Source organism: Nerophis lumbriciformis, linkage group LG22 (genome assembly GCF_033978685.3).
Source record: "Nerophis lumbriciformis linkage group LG22, RoL_Nlum_v2.1, whole genome shotgun sequence".
Lineage (NCBI taxonomy): Eukaryota > Metazoa > Chordata > Actinopteri > Syngnathiformes > Syngnathidae > Nerophis > Nerophis lumbriciformis.
Window position 1 is genome coordinate 14,774,559 of NC_084569.2, and position 21,513 is coordinate 14,796,071.

A 21,513-nucleotide genomic window follows, 5' to 3' on the forward strand; every position below is an offset into this window, starting at 1 on the left:
TCCCCTTACTCACCATTGCGTATTATACTCAATGGTTAACTGGACATCTTTATGTGCTCGACGCCTCAATCATTGGTATGTTTTTATCTACAAAACCATTCTGGGTATCACTCCATCTTATCTGTCTTGTTTTTTAACAAAGAAACAAGGAAGTCACAATCTTTGTTCAATGAATGTTCTGCAATTTGTCGTCCCCAAAGTAAGAACTGAACTGGGCAAGAAAGCATTTAGGTTTTCAGCACCAAAGGCTTGGAATAACCGACAATCGAATATTAAACTTCAAACCCTTGTTACATTGAATGAGTTTAAAGCTTCTGCGAAAGGATTGCAGTCTACCTTGTCTGTATGCACATGTGTCATGTGAGCAAGTTTAATGTTGTAAATGTGATGTTTTATGTGTTTACTGTTTTTTAATGTAACCTTGCTGCTGCCCTTTTGGCCAGGTCTCCCTTGGAAAAGAGATCTTTGATCTCAATGGGATTTTTACCTGGTTAAATAAAGGCTAAATAAAAAATGTTTTAAAAAGTAAGACATGATTATTATATAATATTGGTTATGAATGTTACCGGAAATAAAATGGAGTGGTTTTGCAAATGAAAAAACATGGAATTTATATATTCGCAAAGTTAAACAGGTACCGTATTTTTCAGACTATAAGTCGCAGTTTTTTTCATAGTTTATACTCAGGAGCGACTTATGTGTGAAATTAACACATTACCGTAAAATATCAAATAATATTACTTAGCTCATTCACGTAAGAGACTAGACGTATAAGATTTCATGGGATTTAGCGATTAGGAGTGACAGATTGTTTGGTAAACGTATAGCATGTTCTATATGTTATAGTTTTTTGAATGACTCTTACCATAATATGTTACGTTAACATACCTGGCACGTTCTCAGTTGGTTATTTATGCGTCATATAACGTACACTTATTCAGCCTGTTGTTCACTATTCTTTATTTATTTTAAATTGCCTTTCAAATGTCTATTCTTGGTGTTGGGTTTTATCAAATACATTTCCCCCAAAAATGCGACTGATACTCCAGTGCGACTTATGTTTTTTTCCTTCTTTATTATGCATTTTCGGCCGGTGCGACTTATACTCCGGAGCGACTTATACTCCGAAAAATACGGTATACAGAATTTGCAAAACGACACAATGAGGCTGATCATAAACGTTTCACTTTTTTGGGGTGTTTTTCTAAGGTTTTTTGGGCTTTTTCTATGTGACCCAAGAGAAAAAACAATAACAATGATGATTATTGTTATTTCAACATTTTCCTTGTCTTGTTTCAGAAGTCAACTAAGTTTTGAGAGCGCAAATGAAAAAATCATCATGCTTATTTATTTGTGAATTTTGTTTTTTAGGTTTTGTTGTTGTAAATCAGTTACGTGGAAGACACATCTCACGTTTGCTCAGTGTTTTTTTGTATTCATGCCGTTTGTATAACATTACATGCATTTTATAGCATCGGATCTTACTTAAAACTATAGATGGACATTTGACAAATGTTTTGATCAATTATCGGGGAAATTACAACAGACAGAATTCTTCATTAGTTATGTCCATCTAAACATCGAATATAACTTGTACAATATTTAATAACTTGTACACTAAGACCTGTACAATATTTAAGATTTATGAGGGAAAATGTAGAGTTGTGCAATACAGACCATATACAATATAAATGATAAGAATTTAGCCGATCTATTAATACAAGCTGTTAATACCGTCATATTGTGATAATACATGTTGACCAATAGTTGACAAATAGAATCAGTGATATAGTGATTAGATCGATATTAAGTATTAAAACAAAGATTAAATGCTTATTATATTTTATATCACAGTATATATTTAAGGTCATATCACCCATCCCCACCTAGTAACTGACCTTCCTGGATTTGTTGCCAAAAGAAGCCAGTTTGTTTGTGTTTGTGTCATTTGCTGCAAGTGAGCTCCAAGAGCATATAAGGTGCCTTGTTCTCACTGCAGGGGGCCTCGTTCACTGACCACTGTAATCCTTCCTCCCCTGCTGTTGGCCTTTCAGCTTGACCATAATCCTTTGCTGCTATGGACCACTGCTGTGTTATTAATTGTATCGCTGGATTTCCTGACATACTCACATTCTGGACATTTTCTAGTAGCAATTACTCGAATTAGAAATAGTAAAAAAAAAACGTAAAGTGTGCGCTTACACTTGGAAATTTGTGCCGTGCTTAGGCACACTTGACACCTTAAGTCCAGTTGGTTTGAGTAGTGTTAGTGCTCTGGTGTGTACTCAAGCATGCTTGGGAGAGGTGGGCCTGGGCATGAATAAGATCGGCCGATACCAATACATTGTATTGTACAAAACCCGAAACCAGTGAAGTTGGCACGTTGTGTAAATGGTAAATAAAAACAGAATACAATGATTTGCAAATCCTTTTCAACCTATATTCAATTGAATAGACTGCAAAGACAAGATACTTAACGTTCGAACTGGAAAACCTTCTTTTTTGCAAATATTAGCTCATTTGGAATATGATGCCTGCAACATGTTTCAAAAAAGCTGGCACAAGTGGCAAAAAAGACTGAGAAAGTTGAGGAATGCTCATCAAACATTTATTTGGAATATCCCACTGGTGAACAGGCTAATTGGGAACAGGTGGGTGCCATGATTGGGTATAAAAGCAGCTTCCATGAAATGCTCAGGCATTTACAAACAAGGATGGGGCGAGGGTCACCACTTTGAACAAATGCGTGAGCAAATTGTCCAACAGTTTAAGAACAACATTTCTCAACGAGCTATTGCAAGGAATTCAGGGATATCACCATCTACGGTCTGTAATATAATCAAAAGGTTCAGAGAATCCCTCAGGCGGTACTGCATCAAAAAGCGACATCAGTGTGTAAAGGATATCACCACATGGGCTCATGAACACTTCATCTGTAAGTGCAATTTAAAACTCATGCAAAGCGAACACCATTTATCAACAACACCCAGACACGCTGCCGGCATCGCTGGGCCTGAGCTCATCTAAGATGGACTGATGCAAAGTGTAAAAGTGTTCTGTGGTCTGACTAGTCCACATTTCAAATTGTTTTTGGAAACTGTGGACGTCGTGTCCTCCGGAACAAAGAGGAAAAGAACCATCTGGATTGTTCTAGGCGCAAATTGAAAAGCCAGCATCTGTGATGGTATGGGGGTGTATTAGTGCCCAAGGCATGGGTAACTTACTTAACCTATCTGTGAAGGCACCATTAAACATACAGGTTTTGGAGCAACATATGTTGCCATTCAAGCGACATTATCATGGACGCCCCTGCTTATTTCAGCAAGACAATGCCAAACCACGTGTTACAACAGCATGTTACAACAGCATGTTACAACAGCGTGGCTTCATAGTAAAAGAGTGCGGGTACTAGAGTGGCCTGCCTGTAGTCAAGACCTGTCTCCCACTGAAAATGTGTGTACTGAGTGTTGTTAAAAGGAAAGGCCATGTAACACAGTGGTAAAAATGCCCCTGTGCCAACAGTTTTGCAATGTGTTGCTGCCATTAAATTCTAAGTTAATGATTATTTGCAAACAAAGTTTCTCAGTTCGAACATTAAATATCTTGTCTTTGCAGTCTATTCAATTGAAAATAAGTTGAAAAAGATTTGCAAATCATTGTATTCTGTTTTTATTTGTGAATTAGAAAACGTGGAGCAACATATGTTGCCATTCAAGCAACATTATCATGGACGCCCCTGCTTATTACGTTAAACGTTCCATTTTTATAGTCTTTGGTATGACTCGGCCGGGGTTTGAACTCACAACCTACCGATCTCAGGGCGGGCACCCTTACCACTAGGCCACTGAGTAGGTCATATTGACCACACCCATAGCCACGCCCCCACCACCACATATATAGTGGCAATCTTGGGGAAACCCTGACATAGATTCTTCCTTCCCCCAGTTATAGCAGTTTAGCCACCTTGCGTAATAGAAAGTTGCATTAACACAGTTTTGTTATGAAGTGATGGCCTCAATCCTCACAAACCTATTTCCATCAGAGGCGTAAGAATAAAGTGAGAACGCCGCTCGTTAGTTACATCAGATGCGGTTGGCTTTTACGAGCTTGGCCGAAGCACGAGAGCACTGCGGGTTCTCGCCGTGCCTCTAACACATACCTCGCGGTTGCGCCGTGACGCAGGAATATGTCATTAGAGTCCACCTTTTCCACCACAAAGCCCGCCAGGGGTATGATGTCACACGGTTGTGGTGTACGGGTAAGATGTCAATAAGGGAAAACGGGGCTGGTGGATGTGAGAAGTTTGTGACTCTGTCTGTATACATCTGGCTACACATCCTAAGGAATGCACCAACAGGGGGGGGATGCACAGCGGGATCCCTGTGGTGGCTGCCCAGTGTAGAGGTGGAGCCTTTCCTGTGTGCGTGTGCATGTGAGCGAGAGCTGTGCTTGATAGATAGCGCCACATCTGGACCCGGCTTTTTTTCTCCAACGGATATCATGGTTGACCCGGAGCTGAACTGAACATCAGCTGACTGAGTAAACATTGCACTGCAGCGCTTTGGCTTAGGAGCACCTGTGCTTGGAGTTTGGACAGACGAAAATCATTTAAACAGCCCAAAGGAAAGAGAGAGAGGCCAGTTTCCACCATTGCAAAGTGTCCATATGTATTTGGCATCTTGCACAGTGCAGTAGCATAAAATACTTATTTCCAGCTAACATTTGGATATACACTATATTGCTAAGAGTATTTGGTCACCCATCCAAATGATCAGAATCAGGTGTCCTAATCACTTGGCCTGGCCACAGGTGTATAAAATCAAGCAATGAGGCATGGAGACTGTTTCTACAAACATTTGTGAAAGAATGGGCCGCTCTCAGTGATTTCCAGCGTGGAACTGTCATAGGATGCCACCTGTGCAACAAATCCAGTCGTGAAATTTCCTCGCTTCTAAATATTCCAAAGTCAACTGTCCGCTTTATTATAAGAAAATGGAAGAGTTTGGGAACAACAGCAACTCAGCCACAAAGTGGGAGGCCACTTAAACTGACAGAGAGGGGTCAGTGGATGCTGAAGCGCATAGTGCAAAGAGGTCAGTTGCTACAGAGCTCCAAAATGCATGTGCCCTTCCAATTAGCCCACGTACAGTACGCAGAGAGCTTCATGAAATGGGTTTTCATGGCCGTGCAGCTGCATCTAAGCCATACATCACCAAGTCCAATGCAAAGCGTCGGATGCAGTGGTGTAAAGCACGTCGCCGCTGGAGTCTAGAGCAGTTCTCTGGAGTGATGAATCACACTTTTCCATCTGGCAATCTAATGGACGGGTCTGGGTTTGGAGGTTGGCAGGAGAACGGTACATTTCGGACTGCATTGTGCCGAGTGTGAAATTTGGTGAAGGAGGAATTATGGTGTGGGGTTGTTTTTCAGTAGTTGATCGTGGCCCCTTAGTTCCAGTGAAAAGAACTTTGAATGCTCCAGGATACCAAAACATTTTGGACAATTCCATGCCCCCAACCTTGTGGGAACAGTTTGGAGAGGGCCCCTTCCTCTTCCAACATGACTGTGCACAAAGCAAGGTCCATAAAGACATGGATAAAGGAGTCTGGTGTGGATGAACTTGACTGGCCTGCACAGAGTCCTGACCTGAACCCAATAGAACTCCCTTGGGATGAATTAGAACGGAGACTGAGAGCCAGGCCTTCTCGACCAACATCAGTGTGTGACCTCACCAATGCGTTTTTGGAAGAATGGTTGAAAATTCCTATAAACACACTCCGCAACCTTGTGGACAGCCTTCCCAGAAGAGTTGAAGCTGTAATAGCTGCAAAAGGTGGACCGACATCATATTGAACCCTATGGGTTAGGAATGGGATGGCACTTCAAGGCAGGTGGCCAAATACTTTTGGCAATATAGTGTACATGCCTGTCATTGGACAGTGACAGTAAGAGGTCTGCACTGGCAAGCAACCCTATTGGGATCCCAAATGAAGCCCCCCGAGCGTGCCTCCACCTCCACCGCATCCGACCACTTTTTAATGATCCGAAGCCATCGTCCCTTCTGCCACACAGGGCTTGATAGATTCGCCTTGGCAAGGGTCCTCATTTTTCTCCCTGGCATCATCAGCTCAGGACAATGGGCCCTCAGGAAGGCAGCCAATGGGAGGAGATCCTAAACCATGTCCCGATGTACACACAATGAAGCTCGGGGCACAGGGAATTGCTTAATTGGAGGAAAATGGCTCTTCCCCTAGGCCTCTCTGCCTTGTGCATTCCTCAACTGCACTCCATGTTGGTGAAGATGCACGGTCATGTAAGAATATGACGTTCATACCATTTCCATGTATCTCACAAAAGTGAGTACACCCCTCACATTTTAGCAAGCATTTTCATAAAGGTGTATCTCCTTAAGGGACAACTCTACAGAAGTGAAACTTAGAAATACTCTAGAGGAGTCACAGGGTTTCTGGTATTAACACATCATTTAATGATTCTTACTAGGCTATTTTAACAAGTATATAGATATCGATACTTTAAACTTTAATATAATGTTATGAAGTTTCTTCCACATAAAAATTGCTAAAACTATTTTTCAAAACCTCATAAAAACATTTACACATCGTTGGAGATACGTTTGCTCCAATTAGGGTTTAATGGTGTTGATTCCGATCATCCATGAGTGAAGTGATTCTTGTTTTTAAATGTATTTATGATGAGTGCTATTCGACACTGTAACAATATTGACACAATATTTAAGTACCGTATTTTTCGGACTATAAGTCGCGATTTATGTTTTTTTCCTTCTTTATAATGCATTTTCGCCAGGTGCGACTTATACTCCGGTGCGACTTATACTCCGAAAAATACGGTAGTTCCTTATTCTCTTTTATTACATACATTAGTTTGAGCAAAACAAAGTCAATACTCAATAGTACACAATAACTAAACAAAGGCAAAAACTACTTACTATCCACTACTTATTAAATCGGTTTAACTTGCCCGCTCCTGCCTGCTCTCTCTTTGTGTGGAAAATGTTTAGCCTCATCCTACAGTCCTCCAGTGATAGTGCTACTTTTAAGAAAATGTAGTTTATTTCTACTAATGGAGTATTATTGACCCAGAGGAGCAGCTCTACACCGATACATCACATGGACAAAGATAAGACCTTCTGGAGGAAAGTTCTGTGGTCTGATGAAACAAAAATGTAGCTGTTTGGCCACAATACCCAGCAATATGTTTGGAGAAGAAAAGGTGAGGCCTTTAATCCCAGGAACACCATGACGATATCAAGCATGGTGGTGGCAGTAGTATTATGCTCTGGGCCTGTTTTGCTGTCAATGGAACTGGTGCTTGACAGAAAGTAAATGGGACAATGAAAAAGGAGAATTACCTCCAAATTCTTAAGGACAACCTAAAATCATCAGCCCAGAGGTTGGATCTTGGGTGCAGTTGGGTGTTCCAACAGGACAATGACCCCAAACACACGTCAAAAGTGGTAAAGGAATGGCTAAATCAGGCTAGAATTGAGTCCTGACTTAAACGTGTGGACAATGCTGAAGAAACAAGTCCATGTCAGAAAACCAACACATTTAGTGGAACTGCACCAATTTTGTCAAGAGGAGTGGTCAAAAATTCAACCAGAAGCTTGTGGATGGCTACCAAAAACGCCTTATTGCAGTGAAACGTGCCAGGGGACATGTAACCAAATATTAACATTGCTGTATGTATACTTTTGACCCAGCAGATTTGGTCACATTTTCAGTAGATCCATAATAAATTCATAAAAGAACCAAACTTCCTGAATGTTTTTTGTGACCAACAAGTATGTGCTCCAATCACTCTATCACACAAAAATAAGAGTTGTAAAAATTATTGGAAACTCAAGACAGCCATGACATTATGTTCTTTACAAGTGTATGTAAACTTTTGACCACAACTGTTTGGGTTATACTTGTATAGCGCTTTTCCACCTTCAAGGTACTCAAAGCGCTTTGACACTATTTCCACATTCACACACACATTCACACACTGATGGCGGGAGCTGCCACGCAAGGCGCTAACCAGGACCCATCAGGAGCAAGGGTGAAGTGTCTTGCTTAAGGACACAACGGACGTGACGAGGTTGGTAGAAGGTGGGGATTGAACCAGGAACCCTCAGGTTGCTGGCACGGCCACTCCGCTATGCCGTCATATATATATATATTAGTCCAGGTTTCTGTGGTTTATCCGTTATACAGTGCTCAATACCGGGGTAAAGCAGAAGATATGTTAGGTCAGGAAAAAACAGAGGCTATTTCATCCCTACAAGCCTGTTTCGCAGGTTTCCCTGCTCTTCAGACGAATTTATAAATGACTAACACCAGCTGTCAAGTTGTCAATCTTGGAATAAACATGCAAAATGGTGTGGGAAGAGATCACATCTTCTCTGCTCTGCACTGCAGGGGAGTTTATAAATCCCCTGAAGAGAAGGCTTGTGAGGATGAAATAGCCTCTGTGTTTTTTCCTGACCTAACGTATATAGGCAAGAAGACAGGTTTAAGATGCGTTCCAATGCCTTGTTTCTCCTCAGGTGATTGGGGATTTCGTACTTTGTGCTGCATTCTCATCATCATCGGTTGTCATCACACAAATTGACACATTTTGGATTTTTTTAAAACAGCACCACAGCGTCTGTGGCGGAACCCAAAAGGAAAATAGCCTTCAAGTTACACTTATAGCCATGGAGGTGCTCATGAAGACATTAAAGACTTTAAACACTTCAAACAACAAAAATGGCAGCCGTATGCGTACTCCTGGAACATGTTGCATGTGTCACCAGTTTACAAATATTATTGACAACCACAACACATCAAACTAGACATTGAACTCGTTATTAGACGTGCATTTGCTTGCATCTTGCACAACAGCCTCCAGACAGAAAACAGTCCTAAAATTTTTTAGTAGTTTAATAGTGTTTTTTCACTAGTGTGCCGTGAAATACAGTCTGGTCTGCCGTGGGATATTATGTATCCATCCATCCATCCATCCATTTTCTACCGCTTATTCCCTTTGGGGTCGCGGGGGCGCTGGAGCCTATCTCAGCTACAATCGGGCGGAAGGCGGGGTACACCCTGGACAAGTCGCCACCTCATCGCAGGGCCAACACAGATAGACAGACAACATTCACACTCACATCCACACACTAGGGCCAATTTAGTGTTGCCAATCAACTTATCCCCAGGTGCATGTCTTTAGAGGTGGGAGGAAGCCGGAGTACCCGGAGGGAACCCACTCAGTCACGGGGAGGACATGCAAACTCCACACAGAAAGATCCCGAGCCCGGGATTGAACCCAAGACTACTCAGGACCTTCGTATTGTGAGGCAGATGCACTAACCCCTCTGCCACCGTGAAGCCCGGATATTATGTAATTTCCCCTAATTGGGCTAAAAATATTTTTTGCAAACCAGTAATTATAATCCGCAAATAATGTGCCATTGTTCCATATCAGTAGGTGGCAGCAGGTGGCTAATTGCTTTGCAGATGTCGGGAACACGGTTTGTCGTGATCACAATATGCGGGCGGCAGCGTGCAGGTAAAAAAGTATCTAACACTTAGACCAAAACTAAATAAAAGGTGAGTGCCGCTAAGAAAAAACATTGAAGCTTAAGGATGGGTTATACTTATATAGCGCTTTTCTACCTTTTTTTTAAGGAACTCAAAGTGCTTTGACACTATTTCCACACTCACCCATTCACACACACATTCACCCACTGATGGCGGGAGCTGCCATGCAAGGCACTAACCAGGACCCATCAGGAGCAAGGGTGAAGTGTCTTGCTCAAGGACACAACGGACGTGATTAGGATGGTAGAAGGTGGGGATTGCAACCCTCAGATTGCTGGCACGGCCACTCTCCCAACGTCGCCACGCCGTCCCAATGGATGGCTATGCAGAACGAAACAAGAACTGAACTGGCTGCAAAGTAAACAAAAACAGAATGCTGGACGACAGCAAAGACTTACATTACAGCGTGTGGAGCAGACGGCGTCCACAAAGTACATCCGTACATGGCAATCAACAATCTTACCACAAAGGACAGCGTCCGCACAGCTTAAATCGTCTTGATTGCAAAAACAAAGCATCCATCCATCCATTTTCTACCGCTTGTCACTTTTGGGGTCGCGGGGGGTGCTGGAGCCTATCTCAGCTGGAAGGTGGACAAGTCGCCACCTCATCGCAGGGCCAACACAGATAGACAACATTCAAACTCACGCACTATGGCCAATTTAGTGTTGCCAATCAACCTATCCCCAGGTGCATGTCTTTGGAGGTGGGAGGAAGCCGGAGAACCCGGAGGGAACCCACACAGTCACGGGGAGAACATGCAAACTCCACACAGAAAGATCCCGAGCCCGGGATTGAACTCCGGACTACTCAGGACCTTCGTATTGTGAGGCACATGCACGGGGAATGTTCAAGGAAGGCATGAAACTGCTCCAGGAAAATCCAAACAAAACAGGAAAAGCCACCAAAATAGGAGCGCAAGACAAGAACCAAAACACGACACACAGGAAAACACCAAAAACCTTGAAATAAGTCACGGCGCGATGTGACAGGTCATGACTCTAGACCAGTGGTTCTTAACCTTGTTGGAGGTACCGAACCCCACCAGTTTCATATGCGCATTCACCGAACCCTCCTTTTTTTTTCCAAATTCAAGACAAAGTTATTATGTTTTTGGTAACACTTTAGTATGGGGAACATATTCTAAGTAACAAAGACTTAATTTAGAGTTTTTTGGACACTAGGAGAACATATTCTAAGTAACAAAGACTTAATTTAGAGTTATTTGGTTAGGGTTAGGGCCAGGGTTAGGGTTATAATAAGGCCATGCTGAATAAGGCATTAATAAGTACTTAATAATGACTAGTTAAGAGCCAATATGTTACTAATTTGCATGTTAATAAGCAATTAATTAATGGTGAATATGTTCCCCATATTAAAGTGTTACAATATTTTTTACTGGTGCACAAAATGAACCGTGCATGAACATCACCTTGTTCAAACAACAAAACCAACACAGTGCATAAACTCACAACAAATTACACACCTGCAAATCGGTCTGACTTCTGCTGTTGCCGTATCCATAATACGCCGATAGGGAGAAGTTTTTATTTACACGATGAGTCGGGTGTGTTTTGACCTCGATCGAACCCAGGTTAAGAACCACTGCTCTAGACCAGTGGTTCTTAACCTGGGTTCGATCGAACCCTAGGGGTTCGGTGGAGCCTCTGCCGCGGAGGTCAAGACAAACCCGACTCATCGTGTAAATAAAAACTTCTCCTTATCGGCGTATTATGGATACCCCCGAACAATGTTCCCTCTAATTTTCTATCTGATTTGCAGGTGTGTAATTTGTTGTGAGTTTATGCAGTGTGTTGGTTTTGTTCTTTGAACAAGGTGATGTTCATGCACGGTTCATTTTGTGCGAGCCTCTGCCGCGGAGGTCAAGACAAACCCGACTCATCGTGTAAATAAAAACTTCTCCTTATCGGCGTATTATGGATACAATGTTCCCTCTAATTTTCCATCTGATTTGCAGGTGTGTAATTTGTTGTGAGTTTATGCAGTGTGTTGGTTTTGTTTATTGAACAAGGTGATGTTCATGCATGGTTCATTTTGTGCACCAGTAAAAAAACATATAACTTTGTCTTGAATTGGAAAAAAAAACATTTTATTTTTCACTAAAGAAGGGTTCGGTGAATGCGCATATGAAACTGGTGGGGTTCGGTACCTCCAACAAGGTTAAGAACCACTGATCTAGACCTACTTAGAGACAAGAGCTATAGTGATCCATGTTTGGTTATGGTTTAAATTTTAATCCAACAGTTGCGACAATGACTTTTTAATTGTCAATATCGGCTGCTGAGTTTCATTTTTCAATGATTTCTACTGGTGTGCCTCTGGATTTTTTTCAATGAAAAAAAATGTGCCTTTGCTCAGAAAAGGTTGAAAAACACTGGCTTAATAGAGGAAGTTATGAGTGGGTGTCAGTGCAGAAACGCCGGTCCTTGAGTGCATGAGTGAGGGGGAGTCCACACCGCCTCAGAGGCTCGGAAAATAGGTCAGTGCCCCTGTTTGAACCCCTGCACATTCTTGCAAAAACAACGACACAGGATGAGGAGGGTTTCTTACCTTTAAGGGATGAGGAGGAAGGCAAAAAAAAAGTCCTGCAAGCTGGTCAGAGCCGATCGCTCCTCGTCAAAATGTGCCTTCCTCACTGGGGGCAGCTGGCAAGTCTCAGGAGGCGTCTGGAGAGGTGGTCTCTTCCCACACCATTTCGCATGTTTATTCCCAAACTTGACAGCAAGTCAGTGGCAACACTTGAAAGGAGAAGAAAATGGTGTTTGATTTAACGCGTCGCTTAATGGCAACGCCGGTCAAGTGGTTCCTCCGAGGGGAAGTTAGGGATGGCACGAAAATGGTGGCAGGGCGGGTACTTCGTCTTCTTCCTCGTCTTCTTCGTCGCCGTTGCTTTAATGTGGAGGACTGGTGGGAGATGCTGTCTCGTCTCTTCCCCGGGAAGGAGAGCTGTGTCGTGTCCCCCCCTCGCCGCTGCCGTCGTCCGTGTGCCGCCCCGCAGCCAGCAGCCCCAAGCAGCCAGCCAGCCCCAGCCAGCCCGTCAGGAGGAGCAGCCCAGCGGTGTCTGCCAGCTCAGCGCATGCCTGCAGCTCCGCCCCTGCACGGCCCCTCCTCCGGTCCCCCCTCCCCTCCGTCCTGATGGTAACATCTCCTGCTTTTTATGCCTACAACAGTGGTTCTTAACCTTGTTGGAGGTACCGAACCCCATTAGTTTCATATGCACATTCACCGAACCCTTCTTTAGTGGAAAAAAAAAAAAAATCAAATTAAAGACAAAGTTATGTTTTTGGTAACACTTTTGTATGGGGAACATATTATATTCTAAGTAACAAAGACTTAATTTAGAGTTATTTGGTTAGGGTTAGGGTTAGAGACCTGGGCAAACTAAGGCCCGGGGGACACATGCGGCCCGTTAAGCTTTTCAATCTGGCCCGCCGGACATTCACAAATAATTTTTTTTAGATCTTTAAAGGCCTACTGAAATGCGATTTTCTTATTTAAACGGGCATAGCAGGTCCATTCTATGTGTCATACTTGATAATTTCGCGATATTGCCATATTTTTGCTGAAAGGATTTAGTAGAGAACATCGACGATAAAGTTCGCAACTTTTGGTCGCTGATAAAAAAAAAGCCTTGCCTGTACCGGAAGTAGCAGACGATATGCGCGTGACGTCACAGGTTGTGGAGCTCCTCACATCTGCACATTGTTTACAATCATGGCCACCAGCAGCGAGAGCGATTCGGACCGAGAAAGCGACGATTTCCCCATTAATTTGAGCGAGGATGAAAGATTTGTGGATGAGGAAAGTGAGAGTGAAGGACTAGAGGGCAGTGGGAGCAATTCAGATAGGGAAGATGCTGTGAGAGGCGGGTGGGTCCTGATATTCAGCTGGGAATGACTAAAACAGTAAATAAACACAAGACATATATATACTCTATTGGCCACAACACAACCAGGCTTATATTTAATATGCCACAAATGAATCCCGCATAACAAACACCTCCCCCCTCCCGTCCATATAACCCACCAATAAAACTCAAACACCTGCACAACACACTCAATCCCACAGCCCAAAGTACGGTTCACCTTCCCAAAGTTCAAACAGCACATATATTTCCCCAAAGTCCCCAAAGTTACGTACGTGACATGCACATAGCGGCACGCACGTACGGGCAAGCGATCAAATGTTTGGAAGCCGCAGCTGCATGCGTACTTACGGTACCGCGTCTGCGCATCCAACTCAAAGTCCTCCTGGTAAGAGTCTCTGTTGTCCCAGTTCTCCACAGGCCAATGGTAAAGCTTGACTGTCATCTTTCCGGAATGTAAACAATGAAACACCGGCTGTGTTTGTGTTGCTGCAGCCGCACGCAATACACCGCTTCCCACCTACAGCTTTCTTCTTTGCTGTCTCCATTGTTCATTGAACAAATTGCCAAAGATTGGAATTTTGCGATGAAAACAGGCGACTTAATAGCTGGCCACCATGCTGTCCCAAAATGTCCTCTACAATCCGTGACGTCACGTGCCGGCGTCATCATACCAAGACGTTTTCAGCATGATATTTCGCGCAAAATTTAAAATTGCGCTTTAGTAAGCTAACCCGGCCGTATTGGCATGTGTTGCAATGTTAAGATTTCATCATTGATATATAAACTATCAGACTGCGTGGTCGGTAGTAGTGGGTTTCAGTAGGCCTTTATAATGGAAAGTGTAGCTGCCATTATGATGTGCAGTGATGTTTTCTAATGACCGTAAGTCTTGAACTATACAAAGTATTTCAATGGTTGGAATCTGCGCTTTTGCATGATATACTAGTTACTATAGTAATCTAAGTCACCGCAGGCACCAAGTACTGTGAGCGGAGGAGCGTTTCCACAGAGTGTTTCCAGAGTGCCAGTCTGAAATGCGGGTGTCATGGACAGACGTGGAAGGAGATGTTCACAACAAAGTTCTAAAGCTTTGTGATCTATCAGATTGTAGATGGGTTTATTTGTACCTTTCGCGTTCATATTTCGCTGTTTTGTTGCGTTTTTGTTGCATTTCGCTTGGTTGTAAAATATGTCGACGGAGAGTGGGTGTGACGTTCATATGTTGTCAATATTCAGTGTTTTATCGTTCATAGTTAATATTGTAAATCCCACATTCTTTATTTTCATGTACATTCTGGTTGTCTCATTCAGTAAAAAAAAATTAAATTCCATTCCTTTTTTTAAGGCGATCTGTCATAATGTTTTTAGCATTCAATCAGACATTATTGTGAGGTGTTGTATTAGTATTCCTAAAAATAGATATACCGGCCCCCAGACACATTTTTTTCTCTAAATTTGGCCCCTGAGTCAAAATAATTGCCCAGGCCTGGGTTAGCGGGTTAGGGCCAGGGTTAGAGGGTTAGGGTTATAATAAGGCCATGCCGAATAATGCATTAATAAGTACTTAATGACTTGTTAAGAGCCAATATGTTACTAATTTGCATGTTAATAGGCAACTAATTAATGGTGAATATGTTCCCCATACTAAAGTGTTACAATGTTTTTTTTTACTGGTGCACAAAATGAACCGTGCATGAACATCACCTTGTTCAAAGAACAAAACCAACACAGTGCATAAACTCACAACAAATTACACACCTGCAAATCAGTGACTTCTGCTGTTGTCGTTTCCATAATACGCTGATAGGGAGAAGTTTGTATTTACACGATGAGTCGGGTGTGTTTTGACCTCCGCCGAACCCCTGAGGCCGACTCACCGAACCCCTAGGGTTCGATCGAACCCAGGTTAAGAACCACTGGCCTAGAAATACTAGTTTGGATCACACCAGGGGCGTCAAAACTCATTTCAGATCGGGGGGCCACATGGAGAAAAATCTTCTCCCAAATGGACTGGTAAAATCACAGCACGATAACTTAAAAATAAAGACAACTTCAGATTGTTTTCTTTGTATAGAACAAGCACATTCTGAAAATGTACAAATCCTAATGTTTTTTTTTTTACAATTACATGTTGCGGTTAACAGTATTTTACCTTTATTTGTCGTTATTTATAATTTCTGAATAAATTATGTGATAATGTTCATCAGTCAACTCATTGGTGTTAATTTTCAATCTATCACAATAAAAAAATATAAAAATCAAGTTACAGGATGTAATGTATAGCTCGGTTGGTAGAGTAGTCGTGCCAGCAACTTGAGGGTTCCAGGTTCGATCCCCGCTTCCGCCATCCAAGTCACTGCCGTTGTGTCCTTGGGCAAGACACTTTACACACCTGCTCCCAGTGCCACCCACACTGGTTTAAATGTAACTTAGATATTGGGTTTCACTATGTAAAAGCGCTTTGAGTCACTAGAGAAAAGTGCTATATAAATATAATTCACTTCACTTATTTATGTAGTTTGATAATTTCCTAGACTGGTGCACTAACATGTGGTTTATTTGTATTTTTTTTTACATAGATAGCATCATCTTCAAAGATACAAAGAATTGCTATTGCGACATCTAGTGGACACATTTAGAACGGTTTCTTTCATTCAAAAATTTCGGCTAATTTTTATACTTAGCAAACTCATCCTGCGGTGCAGATAAGGCCGTACGTTTGACACCCCTGGATTACACATTAGCACAAAAAAATGTATGTGCACAGTTTGGGATTGCCTTGCACCATACTTAAGAAAACCGTTTCTAATGTTCTGCGCCCCCAATCAAAACATGAGGTGAACAACCACAGCAATACATTTACTGAAAAGTTGAAATACCAATGATTGTAACACACACTAGGTGTGGCGAAATTATTCTCTGCATTTGACCCATTACCCTTGATCACCCCCTGGGAGGTGAGGGGAGCAGTGAGCAGCAGCGGTGGCCGCGCCCGGGAATCATTTTGGTGGTTTAACCCCCAATTCCAACCCTTGGTGCTGTCAAATAAATATATAAAATTAAGCATTATTTTTAGACTTAAATGTTGAGTTTATGCATTGTAATTTGAGTGCACACTAAAGCCATGTCCAACGCCACCACTAGAGGGTGCTACTGTCAAACTCCATTTATATTTTACCCTATAAACAAAAATATTTTAAAAAAAAGAGCAGAAATAGAAATGTAACCTCTTTTGTTGTTAATGGGGGCCTCTGATGCAGAAAATGAAGGCTAACCTAATGTTTTACATTTTAGTACGTTTTAACAGAAATGTTGATTGTAACATTGGGCCTGGGTGGGCAGCACGGTGAAACGGGTTCGTACGTGTGCCTCACAATACGAAGGTCCTGGGTTCGATCCTGGGCTAGGGGTCTTTCTGTGTGGAGTTTGCAAGTTCTTCCCGTGATTGCGTGGGTTCCCTCTGGGTATTTTGACTTGCTCCCACCTCCAAAGACATGCACCTGGGGATAGGTTGATTGGCAACACTAAATTGGCCCTAGTGTGTGAATGTGAGTGTGAATGTTGTCTGTCAGTGTTGGCCCTGCGATGAGGTGGCGACTTGTCCAGGGTGTACCCCGCCTTCCACCCATTTGCCACTGAGATAGGCTTCAGCACCCGCCATAAGGGACAAGCGGTAGAAAATGGATGGCTGGATGGCCTGGGTGGGAGCAGAATTTGTGTATTTGTACTTATGCTGTCAAAACAACTATACTAACTCAGTGGTGTGCCAGTAAGGCCTTCTCTGCTGGCCTAAATACCGTATTTTCCGGACTATAAGTCGCAGTTTTTTTCATCATTTGGCCGGGCTCCAGTGCGACTTATGTTTTTTTCCTTTTTTTATTATGCATTTTCGGCAGGTGCGACTTATACTCCGGTGCGACTTATACTCCGAAAAATACGGTAACCAGAAATCATGATCATTATTAAAGATACATTTATTTTTTAATTTACTTTCCCTAAATATCTAAAAGTATTCATATTCTCTTCATGTCATATTATGCTCGTTCCATTGATGTTTTTTTTTGTTTTAATTTGTATCCAATCAGCATTCAGCTAGCTTATGTTGCCATGCGGTACCAAATCTGCCCGAGGCCTTCAGTATCAACAATGCGGGCGTCCGTGCACTGTGTGATCGGGCACATACAGTTGATAGACAATTGCGATAGCCAATCAGATCACGATTTGTTGTCAGTAAGGCCTTCTAGCTGGCCTCACGTTGAACGTGACATTTACGCGTCCTGTGATTGGATACTCATCGGGACCGTTAGCGGATTAATTTGAGAATACATAAAGTTGATGGACAGTTTCGATAGCCAATCAGATCACAAGTTGTTGGCAGTAGCCTATCTAGGTAACCTGATGTTAACGAGACTGTGATTGGATACTCACTTGTCATTCCAAAGTGAGTATCCAATCACAAGTTTCAATTCAGCAGGAAGCGGGAAGTGTTGCGCCGTAGCCAGACCGGGATAGCAGAGAAGAAGAACAAAACGTTGATTAGGTAGCAGATATATATTTGCAAGGCCATTTTCAAGAAGGATATTTAAATAGAAACTACATTTTGTGAGACGATCTCGGCTCAGCTTTTCTGGTGATGAAACGGGGAAATGCTCGCCATTTCCACTCGAATAAGCCGAGGATGAGGGGTACCACTGCCTTATACAGCGTTGAATAAGTTCAATAAATTGTGAGTTCAAATAAGTTATTTTTTAACTTTTAAGGATTTTTGCAATTTTAATTTTGACAGTACCACATAAGATATGTTTTAAGTGCTGATGCGTTTTAGTTGATTTTTAAATGCGCCAGAAAATAACCAGTTTTGTACACTGTTGATGGGATTCAATGGCCAGTAGGGCGTAGATGTGTTCCTGCATAGTATTTCCCCAGCAATGGTCATGTGGTGACATCAATTATGGTATTTTGAGAGGTTTTTATTGAAGTCGTGCATCACTGAAGGCCTAGGTGGGAAACGCACGGCCCGCCACTGTAATAACTAAGGGTTGTTACATAACAACATTCGTCTTGGGAACATTTTTCAACCTGAGGTAGTTCCAAAGAGAAGCTTCAGGAAGGAGGGTCCCCGCCTGTGCATAGGTTGGGGACATCTCTGCGCTGCTGACTTGTCTCCGCTCGGGATGGTCTCCTGCTGGCCCCACTATGGACTGGACTCTCACTATTATGTTAGATCCCCTATGGACTGGACTTTCACAATATTATGCTAGACCCACTCGACGTCCATTGTATCCGGTCTCCCCTAGAGGGGGGGGTCACCCACATCTGCGGTCCCCTCCAAGGTTTCTCATTGTCACTCTCATTGACATCCCACTGGGTTGAGTTTTTCCTTGCCCTTATGTGGGATCTGAACCGAGGATGTCGTTGTGGCTTGTGCAGCCCTTTGAGACACTTGTGATTTAGGGCTATATAAATAAACATTGATTGATTGATTGCATTGATTAAAGGGTTCATTTGCACTGCGATTGCTTACAAAGCTCTGTAACAGTAAATGTCAACACAGCAATCATATTTTTTATGAATCAAAATATTTTGGGCAACAAAAGATTTAACAGGATGAAAACTTCGGGGAAGACCCAGGGCACGCTGGCAGAACCCAGATTAGTGGGAGGCATCGGAAATAACATACAGTAGAGTGTACTCCAAAAAGCAGTTCCTTTCATTTGAAAAGCAGAGAGGCACAGTTTCAAATACTGCAACTGGAAGGGCTTGAAATACCACAACAGGAATTGCTCAAATCTGGTCTAAACATTTAGAACTTGCAAATTCTCACGTAGATTATATTTCTAGTCGTAATAAGTATTTTTCACAATATGTGAACGTTGGTGAAGTGCTATGTCCCCATGTATTGTGCAAAGTACATATGCCATTTGGACTAGAACCCTCACCCAACGATGTAAAACTACAACACATACATAACAAGTTAAAAATCTAAGTTGGTGCATGCATTCGACAATAATTTAGTAATTATATTTTCTAGACATTCTAATCACAAATTATTTTTTTATTTTTTTTGACCTAGTTTAGTGTTAAGATATCCACTTCAGTGAAAGAGGGAGATGTGCATCCAGTTGTATGACTTCATGGCCTAATAGTCAGACACATTTGTCATCCAATTACATTGCAAGGTGAAACAATAAGACAAAAAAAACAACACATTTGTTTTCATGACACCTAAAAGTGATGTTGCAACTTACATCCCTACAGCATGATGCTGCCACCACCATGCGTCACTGTGGGGATGGTATTGGTCTGGTGATGGGCGATGCCTGGTTTCACGGCAAAGAGTTCAATAGTTGTCTCATCGGACCAGAGAATTTTGTTTCTCATGGTCTGAGAGTCTTTCAGGCTCAAATGATTTCCGTCTGGCCACTTTACCGTACAGGCCTGATTGGTGGATTGCTACAGAGATGGTTGTCCTTCTGGAAGGTTCTCCTCTCTCCACAGAGGAATTCTGTAGCCCTGACAGAGTGACCATCGGGTTCTTGGTTTCCTCCCTGATTAGACTAAGATGAATGCAGCAATGTACAGAGACATACTGGATGAAAACCAATGCTTCCCATCCAATCTGATGGAGTTTGATAGGTGATAGGTGAAGAAGAATGGGCAAAACTGCCCAAACACATGTGTTCAAATCTATTCACCGTGTCCTGGGTCGTCCCCATTTTGGAATAGGGCTGTAACATAACATTTGGAAAAAGTTAAGCGCTGTGAATACTTTCTGGATGCCCATTCATCCATTCGTTTTCTACGGCTTGTCTCTCTCTCTGGGACGCTGGGGAGCTGGAGCCTAGCCCAGCTGCGCTTGGGTACACACTGGACAAGTCACCACCTCATTGAAGGCCTAACACAGATGTGTAAGTTACCCATGCCTTGGGAACTAATACACCCCAATATCTTCATAGATGCTGACTTTTGAACTTTGCGCTTATAACAATACGGATGGTTCTTTTCCTCTTTGTTCCGGAGGAAACAACCTCCACAGTTTCCAAAAACAATTTGAAATGTGGACTCGTCAGACCACGGACCACAGTCCATCTTAGATGAGCTCGGGCCAAGCAATGCCGGTGGAGTTTCTGGGTGTTGTTGATAGATGGCTTTCGCTTTGCACAGTAGAGTTTTAACTTGCACTTACAGATGTAGCGACGAACTGTAGTTACTGACAGAGGTTTTCTGAAGTGTTCCTGAGTCCATGTGGTGATATCCTTTACACACGGATGTCGTAATTGTTTAGTGAGGGAGTATGCCTGTGGATACAGGAAGGCTTTCAGTGCAAAAACCCAAATGATTTAAAGGGGTTATATTTAGATTTTTTTTTTTTACATTTAAAACACTTCCTTGTGATTTACATAACATGTGATGGTGGTTCTTTGGTCAAAGTTTTGCATACATTATGTTTTTTGGACCGTCTTCAAAGCCGCTTTCTGACTGTCTCTTCAGGATATGCAGTTTTACGTGTCTCCACTCCCCGTGTTGTAGTTCTTAGTGCTTCCACAGCAGGTCAACTGACAGATATAAGTTAAAACTATATGCTACTTTGTATTAGAAATGGCAAAAATGGAGGATGGTCTTTGGGTAAACCTTTACCATATATGGAGATACCTGCTGACGTCTCCAATGGGAAAAACGTCATACATTGTACAAATTCCAAACATCTCGTTTAGAATAAGTATGAAGGAAGGCAAGATTGTTTCATTAATATCTTCTCCATGCTTCTATGGTTTGATGTCAAATTTTCGGGACTTATGCAGGTCCCAAATACACAAAAACAGGTACCAATAGGTAAGAAAAGTTGGTTTTGCATAAATGGGAGCCAATAATAATTTTTGCTTTCGTTTAGTTATTGTGCACTAGCCACTTTATATTGTTAAAAATACTATGTAGCGTGCAATACCACAAATGCATCATCTGATTTACAACAATACTAGCAAATGTAATAAGATAAGCTTCATTAATTTTTATTTTTAT

At 42.3% G+C, this 21,513-nt stretch overlaps 2 protein-coding genes across 3 annotated transcripts in view; one reads left to right on the forward strand and one right to left on the reverse strand.

Moving 5' to 3' along the window:
- glis2b (GLIS family zinc finger 2b) overlaps positions 1–12,605 on the reverse strand; it is a 76,047-nt gene extending 63,442 nt beyond the window's left edge. The window contains exon 1 of the mRNA XM_061974182.1: positions 12,177–12,605. The gene's annotated coding sequence lies outside the window, so the exon portion shown is untranslated. The remainder of the gene's footprint in view (positions 1–12,176) is intronic.
- The window catches only part of tfap4 (transcription factor AP-4 (activating enhancer binding protein 4)), a 77,571-nt gene that overhangs the window by 33,214 nt on the left and 22,844 nt on the right, over positions 1–21,513 (forward strand). The window lies entirely within an intron of this gene.